At 44.6% G+C, this 21,921-nt stretch overlaps 1 protein-coding gene and 1 long non-coding RNA gene across 8 annotated transcripts in view; both read left to right on the top strand.

Annotated features, from left to right (window-relative positions):
• mapkap1 (MAPK associated protein 1) overlaps positions 1–21,921 on the top strand; it is a 426,562-nt gene that overhangs the window by 184,602 nt on the left and 220,039 nt on the right. The gene's annotated exons all lie outside the window — the stretch shown is intronic.
• Positions 1,558–18,041, top strand: LOC140399175 (uncharacterized). The gene is made up of 2 exons (XR_011937655.1): positions 1,558–3,195; positions 16,685–18,041. It is a non-coding gene; the product is annotated as an uncharacterized lncRNA (long non-coding RNA).

The following is a 21,921-nucleotide window of genomic DNA, read 5'->3' as shown; positions in this document are numbered from 1 at the left end:
TAGTGTCCAAAATTGCCCTTAGTGTTGGGTGGGGTTACTGGGTTATGGGGATAGGGTGTAGGTGTTGACCTTGGGTAGGGTGCTCTTTCCAAGAGCCGGTGCAGACTCGATGGGCCGAATGGCCTCCTTCTGCACTGTAAATTCTATGATCTATGAGCTATTCTTAGAGACGTATATTTTTATTTTACAAATAACCTGCTTGCTGTTAAATTTTGTACAGAACCTAAGGGGTGGAGAATGGGTGGAGAACCTGGAATGATGCCATTTGTGTTTTTTCATAGATTTCAGAGAATTTACAGCGCAGAAGGAGGCCATTCGGCCCATCGAGTTGGCACCGGCTCTTTTACGTGATCTCAAACTTTATTTATTCTTTCCTTTAATGTTACTCAAATTTCTTTCTTGTTCTTTAAACTGATTTCAATTTTCAATGTTCGCTATTTAACCAGTGTTTGAAAAAGATATTACTGTTTTTTTTTAACTCAAATGAATTGAATTACTGTCGAGTTTATCTGGACGGCTTGAATGGCTTAATCTCAAACTGAAATCTGATTTTGCAAATTTGAAATGATCTGAAGTTCTTCTAGACAAGAATCCATTGTTAAGTTTCTAACCTTAATCTTGTATTTACTTTACTCCCCCTTTTTTGTGTGTGTTTTGGGAGGGGGATTTGTCATCCTCAGATATTTCTGAATAGAAAAGCTTGTTGAGCTTTTCAGCCCCCTTTTTTTTTTTACTGTGCCGCAGTATGTCTTATTGAAATCCACCCGGCTTCCACTTTTATTAATTGGGTTACAATGTTTCTGGGTGAGCAAAAGGGACATCATTGTACCTCTCTTCTCCCCCCCCCCCCCCCCCCCCCCCCCCCCCCGCGCGCATTCCTCAATGACCACGAAGTCTGACCTTTTGGATTTTTACTTTATTTGATTTTTTTTCTTTTCCTTTGGACATGTCTAAACGTTTAGTTAATTTAAAATGTCCATCCCCAGGGAGCCTGTTTCTTTCCCCTCTGCTTCCAGGAATGCTGCATGATCTTTTGGGCTAATTGAGTTAGATTTCCCAAATTCTTATGCCAGCAATGCCAATTATGACTGTGGTGTCCTGATTTCCCACAATGTTTACAGTTCCCTTTTCTTTACCCTACAGTCTTTAGCCATAATTGTAGCAGTTTCTGTGATTCTTTTGCCGGTTTGCGCAATCTGTACTGCCGCTATCTTTTCTCTCTTTATTTCTATGCTTAAAATGATTTGGTGTGAATGTGGGAGAGTGAGAGCTCAATTCCTTTAAAATAGCCTGTTTTTTAAATGGTGTGAAGGCTTTATATCTGTCATTTACATTATTAGCGTAACATTGCACGGGGGTGCACTTAATTTCTGTCATTTGTTCTTCTAACTGGTGAACTAAGATGACTTCTGCCTTTTTTTTTGCCGTATCTTGCTTTTGTTTATCCCATCAGTTTCTTTGTTCTGCATTGGGATCCCACCCATATCTGTTCATTGTTTTCTTGTGCCAGAGTATTTTGCTCTTGTCCGTACGCCAGAGTCATGGATCCCGGGGGACCCCAGAAAAGCGGCCTTGTGTCTCTTTTCCATAATGTGTTAACCGGGGTCGTCTCTATCAATGCGAATCCGGTGTACTAGGCATCTGTGCTCAAGAGGCTTTTATCTATCATCCACTCCCGTAGGGTGGCGGTCCTGGCTTGTCACTGTGTCACGGCAAATTCCACAACCGTTAACACTTAACAGTCTGTGCGTCTCGGATTCCCAACTAACTCTGGCCTTCACGTGAGAGCTCAATTGCCCCCTTAATTCAGGCTCAGCATGGGTCCTCGAGCAGCCGATTATTACTATATTAAATGGTATAGCGGACCAACAAAACAAAACCAAAAAAGAATTTAAAACTGAGTCTTTTACTCACTTGGCCTTGATACCAGATTCATTGGATGTTGCTTTGCTGTCCGTCCGTCTCGCCATGTGACTCTAATTTCTGGCGGTCAAAGGTTTGACTACTCGCCTTATCCACCGTCTCGATCGGCGTTCGGCTCAGCAACATCCTGCCGACTACACCATTTGTTAGAGGTGAAAATCTTCACATGTAAGTCTGTTTGAGCAAGTAAAGAAGCAGTTTATTTCAGATCTGGGAGAAAGATTTGGAGACTGCGCAGTCTCGCAATACTCTTTCTCACTTGAGCTAAGGTTCGCATTGGGTTAATATACAGTTTCAAGGGGCGGAATTAGTTGTATTCTCATTTACATACAATCAATCAACTATATTCGCGTCACAATTCATTACATGCAGTCAATCAATTTTCTTAGCACCCCAGTTATCACATATGGTTAAAGTGGGTGTTGTCTTACCCGCCCCTAACTTCATACAAAAGTCACTCAAGACTAACATAAGGATATGTCCTGTCAGCAGCTGGGGACCTTGAGCTTATTAAGGTTACATTGCATTCCTTGTTCTGTGAAGTTATCAGCGGCTGTTAAAATACTCCCTATACATACCCACGCCTGGTTCTCATGAGGTAGTTTACACAGTTGGTAACCTATTGCTCAGGACTGTGACTAGTTCAGCCATTTTGTTTCTTTAGTATTGCTATAATAGCTAACAGCCATTTTGTGTCCTTTCTGATATTAACAAGCATTGTGTATACACTATCTATTTCTACAAATTGCCTCTTCTAAACAGGCAATGAGTACCTTTTATCTCAGCAGAACTATTCAAAAGTAATATAGGAGCAAAAATGTAGTTACAGAGCCACCTATAATTTATATCATAGTCCAGTATCAGAAAATGTCCCCAAACTCATCCTAGGGCCTTAAAGGAAGTGGCAGCAGAAATAATGGAGACATTGGTAATAATATTCCAATGCATTCTGGAAAGGTTCCATTGGTTTGGGAAAAGGCTAATGTAGCATCACTGTTCAAAACAGGAGAAAGGCAAAAATAGGAAACATCTGTCATTGGTAAATTGTTGGAATCCATTATTATTGAAGTTGTAATGGGACATCTGGAAAGTCAAAATGCAATCCATTAGAGTTGGCATGGTTTTATAAAGGGTAAATCATGTTTTACTAAGTTGCTAGAGTTCTTCGACGATGCAACACCCAAAGTGGTCAATGGGGGTCTTGTAGATGCAGTGGACCTGGACTTCCAGATGGCCTTTGATAAGGTGCCATACAAAAGGTTAATACACAAGGTAAGATCCCACTGGTTTAGGGGTAATATATTAGCTTGGATAGAGGATTGGCTAAGTAACAGAAAGCAGAGAGTGGGAATAAATGTGTCTTTCCGGTTGGCAAGCTCTAACTAGTGCCATAGAGGTTGGCCCCAACTATTTACAATCTATATTAATGACTTGGGTGCAGGGATAGAAGGTGCAGAATAGCTAAATTTGCAGATGTCACTCCAATAGGTGGGAAAGCAAGTTGCAATGAGAAAATAAGAAATTTGCAAATTGATATGGATAGGTTAAGTCGGTAAGTGGACCAAAATTTGGCAGATGGAATTTAACATTGGCAAGTGTACAGTTATCCATTTTGGTTGGAGGACTAAAAAGGCAACCTCTTTTCGAAATGGCGAGAAACTTCAAAATGCTTTGGTGCAGAGGGATCTAGATGTCTTTGTGCATGAATCGCAGAAATTTAGTATGCAGGTCCAGCAGATAAAAGGAAGGCAAATGGAATTTTGGCATTCATTGCTGATGGAATAGAGTATGGAAGTACTGTTGCAACTGTATAGTGCATTATTGAGACCGCATCTGGAGTACTGCGCACATTTTTGGACCTCCTTTTTAAAAACATTTTTTTTTTTGAACTTTTAACATTTTTTATCAATTTACAAAATAAAACCTAGACATTTATTGAAAATTACAAACAACAACAGTAACAGTGACCGATTCCCTAAAATGCAATATGAAAGGACGCCATCTACGATAGAATCCTTCGACCGATCCTCACTGGAAACTTGACCTTCTCGAGGTGCAAAAACCCCATCAAGTCACCTAGCGACGCTGAGGCACTAGGGGCATTGCCTGTCTCCAGCTCAGCAGAATTCACCTCCGAACAATCAACGAGGCAAATGCTAGGGCATCAGCCCCGCACCCGTCCTCCGCTCCGGCTGGTCCTACACCCCAAATGTAACTACTAACGGATAGGACTCAAAATCAACATTTAGGATTGCCAAGTTGGTGCTGAAGAAAGACACCAAATAACCAACAATTTGGGACAGGACCACAAAATATGCGTTTGCTTTGCGGGCCTGCTCAATCACCGCTCGCACCTATCTTCAACCCCTGCAAAACATCGACTTTCTGGCCTTGATGAGGTGAGCTCTAAACACTACCTTAAGTTGTATCAAGCACAACTTCACACAGGTGACATAGCATTGACCCTGTGGAGGGACTTGCTCCATAACACCACCTGCAATATGTGTCTCAGCTCCTCTGCCTACACCTCTTCTACAGAGATCTGCTCTTCCCCCAAGATCTGTCCATATATCCCAGATGTGCTGCCCTCTTCCGACACTGCACAGGAGAGAACCATCTCCAATAAAGTGGGCGGCACTACCGGGATTGTCTGCTGAACAAAATCCCGTATCTGAATGTATCCACACCCGAAAGTCCTGCTTTCGCCCTCAACTCCAAGCTGGCAAACCGTCCCTCCAAAAAACAAATGCCTCACTCTCTTCAGCTCCTTACTTTTCCACCCCTCAAATGAGGCATTGAATTTGGCCAACTCCAGTTAGTTGATGTAGAGAAATGTTTCCTACAGATAGGGCCCATCTTGACACTGCCCCCAGCTTAAATTGCTGACCCAGTTGCCGTCATATTGTCAAAGTAGAGACAACCACCCGTTTGTAAGAATATTTTGCTGGAGCAAATGTCAGACGCCGTCCCCAGCGTCTCCAAGCTTAGATCCTTTGCATGACCCCGACTCCATCTGCACCCAGATGGCTTTCCTGATCACTACACATCAAATTCCGCAGAATCTGAGGAGTCCTCATTGTCCACATGATAAACGCTAGGAGCCGTTCTGCCCCAGAAGAACGATTTGGTTAGAAAAACTGAGAGGCATTGAAATAAAAACACGGATCGTGCAAGATGTAAATCTTAATGGATTGAACCCGGCCTGTCAGCAATAACGGAAGGCTGTCCCACCTCTGTAGATCTGCCCTGACCCTGCTTGCCAGGCTGGTGTAATTCAGTTTGTGAAGACACACCCAATCCTGTACCACCTGAACCCCAGATACTGGAAACTAGTCCCAGCCAGACAGAACGGGAGACTCTCCTAACCAACTCCTCCGTCCAAAGTGCTGACCACAAATTACTCACCGTTCCTAAATTTAACTTGGACCCTGAGAAGGAGCTGGATCTCTTCAATGTGCCCATGACATCCCCCATACCTGGACCCCCCACCTATCTATTGACTCTGTCTACACCTTCCTCTGCCTTGGGAATGCGGGCAGATAAACAAAGACCCCTCCCACACAGGTTATTCTCTCTTCCATCGGGCAGGTGATACAAAAGTCTGAGAACACTCACTAACAGATTCAAAAACAGTTTCTTCCCTGCTGCTGCCAGACTCCAAAAGGCCCTCTTATGGACAGAACTGATTTTTCCATGCATCTTCTCTACTGAGTAGTACTACACTCTGTATGCTTCACCCCATGTCTATGTATTTACATTGTGTATCTTTCGCATGTCCTATATTTCTCATGTGTGGAACGATCTGTCTGGATTTTCCACGGAACAGTACTTTTCCCTGTACTTCGGCACCCGTGACATTAAATCCTGGCTTCTGCCAAAGTGCCAGATGAGCTCTAACCAATTCCGGAGGGGCGAACAACTCCTCTCCTCCCACCAGTTGAGAGAACGTCACGAACAAATACTCAGTTGGCTTTGAGGTCTTCACTCCCTCTGACAGCGCCACCATCCTGAGGTTCAGGCGCCTCAACCTATTCTCAACATCCTCCACACCCTTCAAAGTCTCACCTTGCACTTTCACCACATTTGAGGTCATCCCTAGCTGTTCGCGAATCGGGCCCAGTGCCTTCTCGGCAGTGTCTGTAAATTATTCCTTCATCTCTTGTCTTGCCACTTGAACTGTCTGTCCATCAACGTGTCAAATTTTTCCAGCTCCTGTGCCATCACCACATCTAGCGTGTCTAATTTAATGGGCGCAGCAGCCATCTTCCCTCTTTCAGGGTCTTTCGACAGGCTGCCCTCCTGGGCTTTCTTCACATTGGGCTTCTTTTTCGACATGTTGGGTGAAAGTTCTCTAAATCAACTAACTGGATTTGGACACCAAAATCCCCCAGAAAAGAAGGTAAAAAGAATCAGAAACAAAGACCCTGCCGGGAGCCACCTTTCGTGCTTCTTGCTCTTGCGTGACGCCAAGGGATATTCTTGGTCCCCTTATTTGAGGAAGGACACAAATGCATTAGAGACAGTTCAGAGAAGGTTCGCTAGATTGATTCCAGGGATGAAGGACTTGCCTTATGAAGAGCGAGTGAGCCGTTTAGGCCTGGTTTAGCACAGTGGACTAAATAGCTGGTTTGCAATGCCAGCAGCGCGGGTTCAATTCCCGTACCGTCCTCCACGAACAGGCGCCGGAATGTGGTGACTAGGGGCTTTTCACAGTAACTTCATTGAAGTCTACTTGTGACAATAAGCGGTTATTATTATAGTCGCTGGAGTTTGGAAGAATGAGAGGAGATCTAATTGACGTATATAAGATGCTAAAGGTGATTGACCGAGCAGACAAATATTTCCCCTTGTTGGACATTCTAGAACGAGAGACCATGGCTGGGATTCTCTGAAAATGGGTCTATGTCCCCACGCCCGCCGGAAAATGGGCGCAAATCGCTCCAGACTTTTTTTCGAAAAGTCCGGAGTGATTCTCCGGTTTTAAGAGGGATAACAGGGCCCTGGCGTACGCCGCGCAGCTCCTGCTGCTGATACGGAGCCCTGCGTTTCCGGCTGTGGATCTGCGCATGCGCGTGGTGGCCATTTTTGCGTTGGCCCCCACGCAACATGGCGGAGCCACACAGTGGGCCAGTGCGGAAGAAGATAGGCCCCCCCCCCCCCCGGATCATGCGCATCTGCCAATCGGTAGCCCCTGATCGCGGGCCTGTCCGTCGTGGAGGCCCCCCCGGAGCCTGATCCCCCTCCCACCCCCAACAGGACGGCCAGCGCGGTCGCGAGTCCGAGCTCCCGCCGGATGGAACCAGGTTGGAACCACGCCGGCAGAACTCAGCCGGTCGATCGTGGAGAATCAGCGCGCGGGCCTCTTTCAACGGCCCCCGACCGGCGCCACGTCGACCGTGCGTGCGCGGCTGGCGGCGATTCTCCGGTCCGCGGAGAAATGCGCCCCAGCCCCGCGGGTCTGAGACCCTATTCTCCGCCCCCGTACCGAGCGTGATTTTGGTGTGGAGGCTCGGAGAATTCCGGCCCATATTTTTAGGCTAAGGGGTGGCAACTCTAAAACAGAAATTAGGAGGAATTACTACTTGCAAAGGATCATGAATCTGTGGAATTCTCTACCCCAGAGTACAGTGAATGGCAGAACACTAAACAAATTTGCAGAGGAGATGGACAGGTTTTTAATTAGTAGCGGGATGCAAGGTTATGGGGAGTAGGCAGGAAGGTGATGAGGCCGCGAGTAGTTCGCCCATGATCATATCGAATGGTGGAGCAGGCTCGGGTAGCTTAATTGACTTACTGTTCCCCGCTCTAATGTTCTTATTAGGAGCAGGGATAGACCATTTGGTCCTTTGAGCCTGCTCTGTCATGCAATAAGATCATGGCTGAGCTGATTGTGGTCTCAAACTCCACTTTCCTGTCTGCCCTCCATAACATTTGACTCCCTTGCCTATGAAAAGTGTATAGAACTTAGCCTGAATAAACTTAATGACCCGACCTCCACTGTTTTCTGGAGATTCATGACCTTATTACTCTACTCTTCATCTCCATTTTGAATAGGAGACTACCTATCCTTGAACTGTGTCCCCTAGCTCTAGTTCCGCCACAAGAGAAACCATCCTCCCTGGTATCCATACGATGAAGTCCCCTCAGGATCTTGTATGTTTCAATATAATCTCCTCTCATTCTAACAAGCTTCAGTGGGTGTAGGCCCAATCTGTTCACCTTTCTTCATAAGATAAGCCCTTCATTTGAGGAATGAGTCAAGTGAACCTTCTCTGAAGTGCTTCTAATGCAATTATATCTTTTTTCAAACAAGGAGATCAAAACAGTGCACATTACTCCAGATCTTTCACTAAGATCCTGTACAGATGCAGCAAAAGTCCCTATTTTTATATTCAATTCCCCGTGCAATAAATGCCAACACTCCATTTGCCTTACTAATCACTTGCTGTACTTGCTACCTTTGTGATTCATGTACCAGGACAGCCTGATCCCTCTCTCTACAACGAGTTCCGCAATCCTCTGTCCATTTAAATAGTATACTGCTTTTCTGTTTTTCCTGCCAAAGCGTACAAGTTCAAAATTCCCACGTTATGCTTGGTCTGCCAATTTTCCCCCCATTCAGTTAACCTATACAAACCCCGCTAGAGACTCTCTTACCTCCTCTTGACAACTTACTTTACTTCTTGTCATCAGTAAATTTAGCTAGCATACATTTGGTCCCTTCATCCAAGTCGTTGATGTATATTCTAAATAACTGAGGCCTCAGCACTGATCCCTGTGGCACTCCGTTAGTTGCAGCTTGCCAACCCACAAAAGACCCACTTTCCCCTACTCTCTGCTTCCTATTAGCTAACTATTTTATCGGTGCTTTTTCTCTGCTAATACGTTACCCCTACACCATTTTTGTTTTGTGTCGTAACCATTGATGTGGCACTGCTTAACAGACATGTAACCTGCTATTGTTAATGGATCCCTCTCCGCAGGCACAAATCCCCTAAAACAATCCTCTCCTCAAAAATCAAACAGACTTCTCTGTTACAAACTACCCTCCAACCTTCCTTCCTTCAAAGTTTGAATGTGTTGCCGCCTTCCAAATCCATACCTATCTTTCCTGTAACTTGGAGCTTGAATCCCTCCAGTCCCCACCTCTGCTAATGTGCAGAAACAGCCCTTATCGATGTCACAGTGCCCCCGTGTGACAGTGGCCATGGTTAACCATCCACCCTCATTGTTTTCAATTTGTCTGCAACCTTTTGAAATGCTTGATGACGCCATCCTCCTCTAACATCCCTTCTCAGTCATCCAGCTAGGTGGTACTGCCCTGCCCTGGTTAGTTATCCAACCAGTCATGGTTAGAGAATCACCTGCAGTGGCTTATCTTCCCTCTCAACACCATTATCACTCGTGTCCCGCAAGGATAAATCCTACTCCTACATCTCATCTAAATGCTGCCCCTTGGTGACATCATCTGAAATCACATCCACGTGTACACTGACAACAACATACAAAAATCTCACCTTTGTTTCTCTCAACCCCTGCACTGTCTAATTTCTTGCACTGCTTGTCTGACATCCAGTACTGGGTGAGCAGAAATCTCCTTCAAACTAAATACAAGGAAGACTGAAATTCCTGTCACAAATTCCAAGCCCACTCTAGACTCGACTATTCCTTTGCTCTCCTAGCTGACATCCTACATAAATTAAGCTCAATCAAACTTGCTGCCATATCTTGCCGAGTATTGTTTACCCAACACCCCAGTACTTGCTGACATATGTTGGCTTCAGGTCTGGCAATTCTTCAATTTTAAAAGTCTCATCCTTGATTTCAAATACCTTCTATATAACCTTGAACCTCCCTATCTGTCTAACATCCTCCAGCCCTACAAACCTTTATGCTCCACAAATTCTGGCCTATATCCATTATTTTAATTGCTCTACCATTGGTGCCTTCAGTTGCCTTGGCCTTAAGTTCCGAAATTTCCTTCGTAAATTTCTCTGGCTCTCTACACATCTCTTCTCCTTTAAGACCCCCCTTAAAACTAGCTCTTTGACCAAACATTTGAACATGTGCCCTAATTTCTTGTGATGTGGCTTGATGTCAAATATTATTTAATAACACTTGTGGAGTCCATCTGAATATTTTAATGCATTAAACGCATGTTGTTGTCGGGTCATAGACATAGCATAGAAAATACAGCACAGAACAGGCCCTTCGGCCCACGATGTTGTGCCGAACCTTTGTCCTAGATTAATCATAGATTATCATTGAATTTACAGTGCAGAAGGAGGCCATTCGGCCCTTTGAGTCTGCACCGGCTCTTGGAAAGAGCACCCTACCCAAACTCAACACCTCCACCCAACACCAAGGGCAATTTTGGACACTAAGGGCAATTTATCATGGCCAATCCACCTAACCTGCACATCTTTGGACTGTGGGAGGAAACCGGAGCACCCGGAGGAAACCCATGCAGACACTGGGAGGACGTGCAGACTCCGCACAGACAGTGACCCAAGTCGGAATCGAACCTGGGACCCTGGAGCTGTGAAGCAATTGTGCTATCCACAATGCTACCGTGCTGCCCTTAAGAACAAATAAATCTACACTATATCATTTTACCGTAATCCATGTACCTATCCAATAGCTGCTTGAAGTTGTTGTTTTCGTTGATGACATTAAGTTGAAAAATTGCAGAGCTTTGACAAATGGACTGTTTTTTCTGCTGTAGACCTTTGAACTTAATCTGTTACATTCCATTAAACCATTGAATGATCAGGATTTGTTTTTTTTTTTTTAAATAATATTTTATTGAAAATTTTTGGTCAACCAACACAGTACATTGTGCATCCTTTACACAACATTATAACAATACAGATAATAATGACCTTTTTTATTTAAACAAGAACAAAAGAAAACAACAACAAATAAATAAATATTAAATAACAAAAATAAAAACTAGCCCTAATTGGCAACTGCCTTGTCTCAGGCCACCCCCCCCCCCCCCCCCCCCCCCCCCCCCCAAAGTCCTGGGCTGCTGCTGCTGCCTTCTTTTTTCCCCCATCTATCTTTCCGCAAGATATTCGACGAACGGTTGCCACCGCCTGGTAAACCCTTGAGCCGACCCCCTTAGGACGAACTTAATCCGCTCTAACTTTATGAACCCCGCCATATCATTTATCCAGGTCTCCACCCCCGGGGGCTTGGCTTCTTTCCACATTAGCAATATCCTGCGCCGGGCTACTAGGGACGCAAAGGCCAAAACATCGGCCTCTCTCGCCTCCTGTACTCCCGGCTCTTGTGCAACCCCAAATATAGCCAACCCCCAGCTTGGTTCGACCCGGACTCCTACTACTTTCGAAAGCACCTTTGTCACCCCCATCCAAAACCCCTGTAGTGCCGGGCATGACCAAAACATATGGGTATGATTCGCTGGGCTTCTCGAGCACCTCGCACACCTATCCTCCACCCCAAAAAATTTACTGAGCCGTGTTCCAGTCATATGTGCCCTGTGTAATACCTTAAACTGAATCAGGCTTAGCCTGGCGCACGAGGACGACGAGTTTACCCTGTTTAGGGCATCTGCCCACAGCCCCCCCTCGATCTCCTCCCCTAGCTCTTCTTCCCATTTCCCTTTTAGTTCGTCCACCATAGTCTCCCCTTCATCCCTCATTTCCCTATATATATCCGACACCTTACCGTCCCCCACCCATTTCTTCGAGATGACTCTGTCCTGCACCTCTTGTGTCGGGAGCTGCGGGAATTCCCTCACCTGTTGCCTCGCAAAAGCCCTCAATTGCATGTACCTGAATGCATTCCCTTGGGGCAACCCATATTTCTCAGTCAGCGCTCCCAGACTCGCGAACTTCCCATCCACAAATAGATCTTTCAATTGCGTTATACCTGCTCTTTGCCACATTCCATATCCCCCATCCATTCCCCCCGGGGCAAACCTATGGTTGTTTCTTATCGGGGACCCCCCCAATGCTCCGGTCTTTCCCCTATGTCGTCTCCACTGTCCCCAAATCTTCAGTGTAGCTACCACCACCGGACTCGTGGTATAGTTCCTCGGTGAGAACGGCAATGGGGCTGTCACCATAGCCTGCAGGCTGGTCCCCCTACAGGACGCCCTCTCTAATCTCTTCCACGCCGCTCCTTCCTCCTCTCCCATCCACTTACTCACCATTGAAATATTAGCGGCCCAATAATACTCACTTAGGCTCGGTAGTGCCAGCCCCCCCCCCCTATCCCTACTACGCTGTAAGAATCCCTTCCTCACTCTCGGAGTCTTCCCGGCCCAAACAAAACCCATGATACTCTTTTCTATCCTTTTGAAGAAAGCCTTCGTGATCACCACCGGGAGGCACTGAAACACAAAGAGGAATCTCGGGAGGACCACCATCTTAACCGCCTGCACCCTCCCTGCCATTGACAATGCTACCATATCCCATCTCTTGAAACCTTCCTCCATCTGTTCCACCAACCGCGTCAAATTTAGCCTGTGCAATGTGCCCCAATTCTTAGCTATCTGGATCCCCAGGTAACGAAAGTCTCTTGTTACCTTCCTCAACGGTAGGTCTTCTATTTCTCTACTCTGCTCCCCTGGATGCACCACAAACAGCTCACTCTTCCCCATGTTCAATTTATACCCTGAAAAATCCCCAAACTCCCCAAGTATCCGCATTATTTCTGGCATCCCCTCCGCTGGATCCGCCACATATAGTAGCAGATCATCCGCATATAAAGATACCCGGTGTTCTTCTCCTCCCCTAAGTATTCCCCTCCATCTCTTGGAACCTCTCAGCGCTATCGCCAGGGGCTCAATCGCCAGTGCAAACAGTAATGGGGACAGAGGACATCCCTGCCTTGTCCCTCTATGGAGCCGAAAATATGCCGATCCCCGTCCATTCGTGACCACACTCGCCACTGGGGCCCTATACAACAGCTGCACCCATCTAACATACCCCTCTCCAAACCCAAATCTCCTCAACACCTCCCACAGATAATCCCATTCCACTCTATCAAATGCTTTCTCGGCATCCATCGCCACTACTATCTCCGTTTCACCCTCTGGTGGGGCCATCATCATTACCCCTAACAGCCTCCGTATATTCGTGTTCAGCTGTCTCCCCTTCACAAACCCAGTTTGGTCCTCATGAACCACCCCCGGGACACATTCCTCTATTCTCATTGCCATTACCTTGGCCAGGACCTTGGCATCCACATTGAGGAGGGAAATTGGTCTGTAGGACCCGCATTGTAGCGGATCCTTTTCCTTCTTTAAGAGAAGCGATATCATTGCTTCTGACATAGTCGGGGGCAGTTGTCCCCTTTCCTTTGCCTCGTTAAAGGTCCTCGTCAGTAGCGGGGCGAGCAAGTCCAAATATTTTCTGTAAAATTCAACTGGGAATCCGTCCGGTCCCGGGGCCTTTCCCGTCTGCATGTTCCTAATTCCTTTCACCACTTCTTCTACCGTGATCTGTGCTCCCAGTCCCACCCTTTCCTGCTCTTCCACCTTGGGAATTTCCAGCCGATCCAAAAAATCCATCATTCTCTCCCTCCCATCCGGGGGTTGAGCTTCATACAATTTTTTATAAAATGTCTTGAACACTTCGTTCACTCTCTCCGCTCCCCGCTCCGTCTCTCCTTCCTCGTCCCTCACCCCCCCTATTTCCCTCGCTGCTCCCCTTTTCCTCAATTGGTGTGCCAGCAATCTGCTCGCCTTCTCTCCATATTCATACTGTACACCCTGCGCCTTCCTCCATTGTGCCTCTGCAGTGCCTGTAGTCAGCAAGTCAAATTCCACATGCAGCCTTTGCCTTTCCCTGTACAGTCCCTCCTCCGGTGCTTCCGCATATTGTCTATCCACCCTCAAAAGTTCTTGCAGCAACCGCTCCCGTTCCTTACTCTCCTGCTTCCCTTTATGTACCCTTATTGATATCAGCTCCCCCCTAACCACCGCCTTCAACGCCTCCCAGACCACTCCCACCTGAACCTCCCCATTGTCATTGAGTTCCAAGTACTTTTCAATGCATCCCCTCACCCTTAGGCACACCCCCTCATCCGCCATTAGTCCCATGTCCATTCTCCAGGGTGGGCGCCCTCTTGTTTCCTCCCCTATCTCCAAGTCTACCCAGTGTGGGGCATGATCCGAAATGGCTATAGCCGTATATTCCGTTCCCCTCACCCTCGGGATCAATGCCCTACCCAACACAAAAAAGTCTATGCGTGAATAGACTTTATGGACATAGGAGAAAAACGAGAACTCCTTACTCCTAGGTCTACTGAATCTCCACGGGTCCACCCCTCCCATCTGCTCCATAAAATCCTTAAGCACCTTGGCTGCTGCCGGCCTCCTACCAGTCCTGGACTTCGACCTATCCAGCCTTGGTTCCAACACCGTGTTAAAGTCTCCCCCCATTATCAGCTTTCCGGTCTCTAGGTCTGGGATGCGTCCTAGCATTCGCCTCATAAAGTTGGCATCGTCCCAGTTCGGGGCATACACGTTTACCAAAACCACCATCTCTCCCTGTAATTTGCCACTCACCATCACGTATCTGCCCCCGTTATCCGCCACTATAGTCTTCGCCTCGAACATTACCCGCTTCCCCACTAATATAGCCACCCCCCTGTTTTTCGCATCCAGCCCCGAATGGAACACCTGCCCAACCCATCCATTGCGCAACCTAACCTGGTCTATCAGTTTCAGGTGCGTTTCCTGTAGCATAACCACATCTGCTTTAAGTTTCTTAAGGTGTGCGAGTACTCGTGCCCTCTTTATCGGCCCGTTAAGCCCCCTCACGTTCCACGTGATCAGCCGAGTTGGGGGGCTTCCCACCCCCCCCCCCTTGCCGGTTAGCCATCATCTTTTTCCAGCTTCTCACCCAGTTCCCACGCAGCTGTATCTCTCCCAGACGGTGCCCCCCCGCCCATCCTTTCCCGTACCCACTCCCCCCTTTCCCCAGCAGCAGCAACCCAGTAATTCCCCCCTCCCCCCCCCCCCCCCCCCCCCTGCTAGACCCCCCGCTAGCGTAATTACTCCCCCCATGTTGCTCCCAGAAGTCAGCAAACTCTGGCTGACCTCGGCTTCCCCCCGTGATCACGGCTCGCACCGTGCAACGCCCCCTCCTTCCTGCTTCTCTATTCCCGCCATAATTATCATAGTGCGGGAACCAAGCCCGCGCCTCTCCCTCGGCCCCGCCTCCCATGGCCAACGCCCCATCTCTTCTCCCTCCCCACCTCCCCCCATCACCACCTGTGGGAGAAAGAAAAGTTACCATACCGCAGGATTAAAACATAAAACCCCTCTTCGCCCCCCCCCATTCGCCCCACCACTTTGTCCAAACGTTCATTTTCATAATCCAATCATTCCAATTTTTCTTCTACAATAAAAGTCCACGCTTCATCCGCCGTTTCAAAGTAGTGGTGCCTCCCTTGATATGTGACCCACAGTCTTGCCGGTTGCAGCATTCCAAATTTTATCTTCTTTTTGTGAAGTACCGCTTTGGCCCGATTAAAGCTCGCCCTCCTTCTCGCCACCTCCGCACTCCAATCTTGATAAACGCGGATCACCGCGTTCTCCCATTTACTACACCGAGTTTTCTTCGCCCATCTAAGGACCATTTCTCTATCCTTAAAACGGAGGAATCTCACCACTATGGCTCTGGGAGTTTCTCCTGCTCTCGATCCTCGCACCATAACTCGGTATGCTCCCTCCACCTCCAACGGACCCGTCGGGGCCTCCGCTCCCATTAACGAGTGCAGCATCGTGCTCACATATGCCCCGACGTCCGCCCCCTCCACACCTTCAGGAAGGCCAAGAATCCTCAAGTTGTTCCTCCTTGCGTTGTTTTCCAGTGCCTCCAACCTCTCCACAGATCGTTTCTGGTGTGCCTCCTGTATCTCCGACTTCACCACCAGGCCCTGTATATCGTTCTCATTCTCTGCTGCTTTCGCCTTCACGACCCGAAGCTCCTGCTCCTGGGTCTTTTGTTCCTCTTTCAGCCCTTCAATCGCCTGTAATATCGGGGCCAACAACTCTTTCTTCATTTCCTTTTTTATCTCCTCCACGCAGCGTTTCAAGAACTCTTGTTGTTCAGGGCCCCATATGAAACTGCCACCTTCCGACGCCATCTTGGTTTCTGCTTGCCTTCCTTGCCGTTGTTCCAAAGGATCCGCTGCAATCCGGCCACTTTCCTCTCCTTTTTCCATCCGTGTCCAGGGGGAACACCCTTCTGGTTTACCGCACGGTGTTTTTAGCCGTTAAAATTGCCGTTGGGGCTCCTATCAAGAGCCCAAAAGTCCGTTCCACCGGGAGCTGCTGAAACGTGCGACTCAGCTGGTCATCACCTCACCCGGAAACTCCGAATGATCAGGATTTTACTGATCTGTACAATGCACTTAATCCCATTTCCACTTCAACCACCTGTATTGTGATTTTGAAGAACTTGGAAAAAAAACATTCTTTGAAGCAATAGTAGTGGACTTCTGTGCCTTAAATTGATCCAGTTTACAGCTGTACCTGCCCTGACCCCATTTTGAAATCTGATGCTTTTATTGGTCAAAGAATTTTTATTAGGTGTTTGTAATAGTTTGTATCATTTCAGAATTGTATATGACACATTGCATTGTTGTATAGCAACATTTTGTTCCTATTTGAAGGCCAGTGGGATTATGTAGTTGTAGTGATTTATTTGGCCAATCACCTAGTCTGCTATATTATTAACCGGGACTTGTTTTTTTTATAACATTACCTCTATTCGCTCAGTGATTTAGCATGGGCTCCATTAGAATTTGAGAGTTGGAACAGCTCTGAAGGTTTCTAATCAGGTGAGCTCAGAAACTGTCAATAATTAATCTTTTGCCCAATGCAAAGTATTCATGATCATTATAAGTGGAATCTTGACAGTAAATTATACAGCTGAAATACCATCATCCATATGACAGATTTGAACATATGTGCTGAATTGTGAAACTGTGAATTGCGTGGAAGATTGAAAAATGAAACAGACTTTTTCTGTATTACTCAATCCTCCAACATATGCTTGATTTGGTGGATCTGTGTTCAGTCAATTATAACCATTAAATCACAAACATTTATTTCAGTTCCGTAAAAAATATATATACATTAGCCTTCCCCCCACCCCCATTGCCTATGAATGCAGTGTTAGCAGAACAAAATCACAACACAATTCATTTGAGCACTGCGTATCTGCTTAAACTAGTCATATTCAATATTTAAATGCAATATAATTGAATAATCAATCATTCTCTCTGTTAGTTCCAACCTACCTTGGATCTGATATGGCTTAAAATCAATCCGGGGTCATCTTTGAGGCCAAACATGTGAACGGCCCTTTCCTAAAAGAATTACCTGTTATCAAGTTGTGCTTTTGGATGGATGATGGAAATAGTGCTGCCTTTATCTGCAGGTGGATTATCCTCCGCCTTGGGAAATGTTGTTTTAAACTCTGCTGTGTTTTATCACCTCACCTTTGCACTGTTCTCTTTTCTGGAGGGCACATTGTATGAGCTGAATTATCCAAGCCACTTTTTAAAAGTTTCTCCAGGGCAAGGAACTCTGCTGTATTTAGACGCTCCATCCAAATATGCAGCCAACCACCAGTGAATGTCACAAAAGAATGCTCCCGTTTGTGCAGCAGTCAAGGAATTTAGTTGGGCATACAAGCTTTATTTAATTGGTAGCATTTGAAGAATACTAGTTTTGCGACTGCTTTTGGTCAGAAATCCAAAATGTCATTGACTCAATGCTGCAAAGTGTTGATTTCTTATATTTTAATTTACCTTTACATCTCATTCACAGTCCAGTAACATGAAGCCTGACAATACTCTTAGCCCTTATGTGAACTTGTAAGGCATGACCCAGTGAGCTGTCATGTTACTTAGTGATGATGGATGTGCTCTGGTACTTGTCATAGCTCAAAGAATCCTAATTTGTAAACACTGAAATTTAATCTATTTTTAAAATGTTTTTATATTTCATTTTTGCACAAATAATGAATTGAGATGTTGTACATAAGCCTTTTGCTTGTGGTTAAATTTGTACATCGTTATTAAATTTGTACATAGTTATTAAAGTACAGATTGATTTATCGCCTACTAAACTACTTATCTGTTTGTTTGACAGTACTCAAATTACTAAGTTTTAGAAATGAATACAAAATGTAATTATGAAAGATACAAATTGAAATTTCCAGCATACAAAGAAATTGAAAGGGATTGAATGCTAAAATGTGTATCTTTTCAAAGACATATTGTGCCAAAAGAGAAGATTTTGGCTGAGAAATTGCTTGTATCTGCTCCCTCTCCTCCAGCAAAAATGCAGTGAACATCCTGTTGACTGAACCTCTGGCACGTCAGGAGCAACTTCAAGAAATTTTCCTCCAGTCATGGAGGTAGTGACAAAGCAAAAGGGAGCAAATCTGAAATCAAAACGCTGGAAACATTCTCCCCATGTCTGCGTGGGTTTCTCCCCCCACAACCCAAAGATGTGGAGGATAGGTGAATTGGCTACACTAAATTGTCCCTTAATTGGAAAAAAAATAATTGGGTACTCAATTTTTAAAAAAATGCTGGAACACTCAGCAGATCTGGCAGCATCTGTAGAGAGAGAAAGAAAGTTAATGTGACGTATCCTCAGAAATCCGTGACAAGGAAAATCCTTTTTACACAGAGAAGCCTTGTTGAGCATGGGAGGTGCATTGTTTCCATGGTTGCTGTCTAATTATTAATTGTGTTTTCTTTTTGGTTCCAGTCTTAGCATTTACTAAAAATCTTGTTAGCTATTCTTAGAAAAAAATGCAGTGTACATTATTATTAATACTGTTTCATTACTTGTTTTATTTAATAGAGAACTGAGTTATGACAACTGGTCTTATTTCAGATTATATTCTGTATTTCAGATGTCATATTTGGACAGTTTTATGTGGAAATTTGTGAAATTAATTGGTGAAATTGCAAATCAGTTAGTCAGTTCAATAATTCATTGTCAAATCAAATCAATAAACTTTGTAAATCAGCTCAATTTATTCATAAATGATCTATAGATCAAATGACCAATTAAACAATTAGCATGCACTTTGTAATTAATTAATTGAGAAATCAATCATTTAATTAAAATTCCAGATTCAAACCACACATTTTAGAGGCACACTGACACATGAATAACTATGTAATATTTTACACCTCCATAACATTTTTGCTTGCAAGCCAGTCATGCCATTGTTTTATAACGTAAAGTCCTCTGAAGGAATGGAAAATACATACAACCCTGAATATTGATTAATAATTTCATCCATATTGCTTGAGCAAGAAAGTGCAATATTATCATTCATGACTCATAATGATTTTTGGGATCCTTTATTCCTAACTAATACCCGCAATCCAATTTTCTGGCCATGGCTTTGTGAAATTAATAGAAAATAAAATATACCATATTTCAGAGATACAATTTTAATATGATCTTTGAGTTTATTTTAAACCAAGTGTAATGCTAATGTTCCCCATGAGTAAAAATGACTTTTTTTATTGACAATTCAATTTATAGTGTGTATCTGCGAGTGGATTATAGATCTGAAGCTTGCTGGCCTCAGTGGAACAGTTGTCTAGCCACAGAGATTTGTTTGGTTCAGTTAAATTTTGTCTGCAGACTCCTGTGTTCATTTTTACACGCATCACTTCATATGATTAGAAAGGAATGAATATTTCCTGATCTTCATTGTGAGAGTGCTAGAACAATTGAGGTATTTCTGTTTTCCAACTTGGGATGATGGTGTATTAGGAAGCACTTGGATGAATTTTGTACTGTAGGTTGGCTACGCTTCAAAAACTCATTATTTTGTCAGCCGTGTTAGTAGATAGAATATCCATTAACAGCAACAACTTGCATTTATATAATTTTGCTTAACATAGCAAAATGAACCAAGTCGGCTTCACAGGAGTGTTAATTCTCAAGTCCAAGTTTCTGGACTTAATTTAAAATCACACGATTACCAATGAGGAAAACAATTGGCCTGCCATTTTAATTAATACATCCAAAAATGTCCTAAAGGAAATCGGCACGCATCTCTACTTCCCATTATAGTATTCAGTTGTTTCTTAAATTATTCCATAGTCATGTGATCTCGGTAGGTAACTTTTGAAAATAAATTTGTATTCCCAGTTGTTAACTGAAAAGATCACGCAACAAGATTTCACCCTTTGAAGGGAGAAACTTTTACTATCAGAAGAAAAAGAACAAACATATGAAAAAGAACAAATATACTGGCGACATGGTAGCACAGTGGTTAGCACTGTTGCTTCACAGCGCCAGGAGCCCCGGTTCGATTCCGGCTTGGGTCACTGTCTGCACGTTCTCCCTGTGCCTGCGTGGGTCCCCCCCCCCCCCAAGTGCTCCGGTTTCCTCCCACAAGTCCCAAAAGACGTGCTTGTTAGGTGAATTGGATATTCTGAATTCTCCCTCAGCAAATCCAAACATGCGCCGTAGTGTGGCGGCAAGGGGATTTTCACAGTAACTTCATTGCCGTGTTAATGTAAGCTTACGTGTGACACTAATAAAGATTATTACTATTAACATAAGCACATCTGAACAGAACTCTCCCCATTCTACTTTTAATTTCAACCAAACACTCCTTTTTTCTAACATTACAGTTTCTTGAGTGTCCCTTTGTTTCTCCTGGAACCAAACCAGTGTATGTATCAGCTCCCAGTCTGGCACTTAGACTTCCACTGCTGAACTTTTCCAATAACTTTACAAGGCAGATCTGTCAATGTTTAATTTCTCGCGGATTTGGACTTTTCATTCCAAGCATGGGTTCCACTTGCATCTTTGAACGGTGTCCTGTAATAACAGCCCCTGGTTTCTGCCGCTCCTGTCTCCAACTTCTCTCTGCCTGTTTCGAGGTATTCCAGCCACAGACTGCCCCCACGCCAATTGCCTTACAGTCCGTAAAAACAGCAGAAATATATTAACACAAAGGAATCTTTCACTCGCAAACCATTTCTATGGCAATGTGAACACTGGGTTCGTTCTTGGATAGAAATGCGAATCAATTTCAAAGTATATAGGTACTTAAAAAAACATCCTTTGTTTATCAATTGCCTTCAAACCTTCTCTGTTCTGGTGAAATTACATGAATAATTTAAATACTCTCCCAAGTCCTCACAGGCAAACCATTGCCTCAAGAAATAGTTAATGAGGCTCCCATTTTCTAAGTTTTAACATTTCACATGAGGGCTTCACAAAAGTAACATGTGGTCACCCTTTGATCTGTGGTTATCAGACCAGATGCCCTTTCATTTATTGTACCGTTGGAAAATTACAATTCCCAAACAAAATAGTCATATGCGTATTTGTAACAGTATCTATATTTTTGAAGATTTTCCTGATATCAATCATAAATTTGCACCTTATCACTTTGAATCTGTATTTATGTTTCATTCTTGCAATTTGAATCAGTGCTGGTCCAAATTTATCTTTTCCATCCCCTTAAACCTCTATGACTCTATAACTATGCAATTACTTCTACTGCTGAAGGAGGGGCTGAGGTAATATTTTTGCCTGTTCGTTGTCTGTAAGCAATATATCTCAAAAACTAATGGATAGATTTCAATGAAACGTTGGACACATATGGTATGGTCTAAGGAAGAACTGATGTTTTTTTTGGCAAAGGTGCGAAACCGGATCTTGGAATTTTCAAAAGCATCGGCGTCTGTTAACATTGGAAGAAAGTGAATTGACTTTTTTAAAGAATGTTGTCGATTGTTTGAAAATCTTTTGTATTGTCTCAACTAATGATAGAATTTGTCACAGTTTTCAACACGTGAGCAGGTTGCTGGATGTGAATGTGTATAAGAGAGAGACTTCAAGGAGAGCAAGCGTCATTGCATTTCACGAATTCCAGAGAGAGAGGTTCTGTGGGAAGGAAAAAAGGGGGACTGGAGCAGTATGTATGCTTGTATATCTTAGGCCCACACAATGGAGCC

Source organism: Scyliorhinus torazame, chromosome 22 (assembly GCF_047496885.1).
Source record: "Scyliorhinus torazame isolate Kashiwa2021f chromosome 22, sScyTor2.1, whole genome shotgun sequence".
NCBI lineage: Eukaryota > Metazoa > Chordata > Chondrichthyes > Carcharhiniformes > Scyliorhinidae > Scyliorhinus > Scyliorhinus torazame.
The sequence above is the reverse complement of the archived record's forward strand: the minus strand, read 5'-3'. Positions and strand labels throughout refer to the sequence as shown.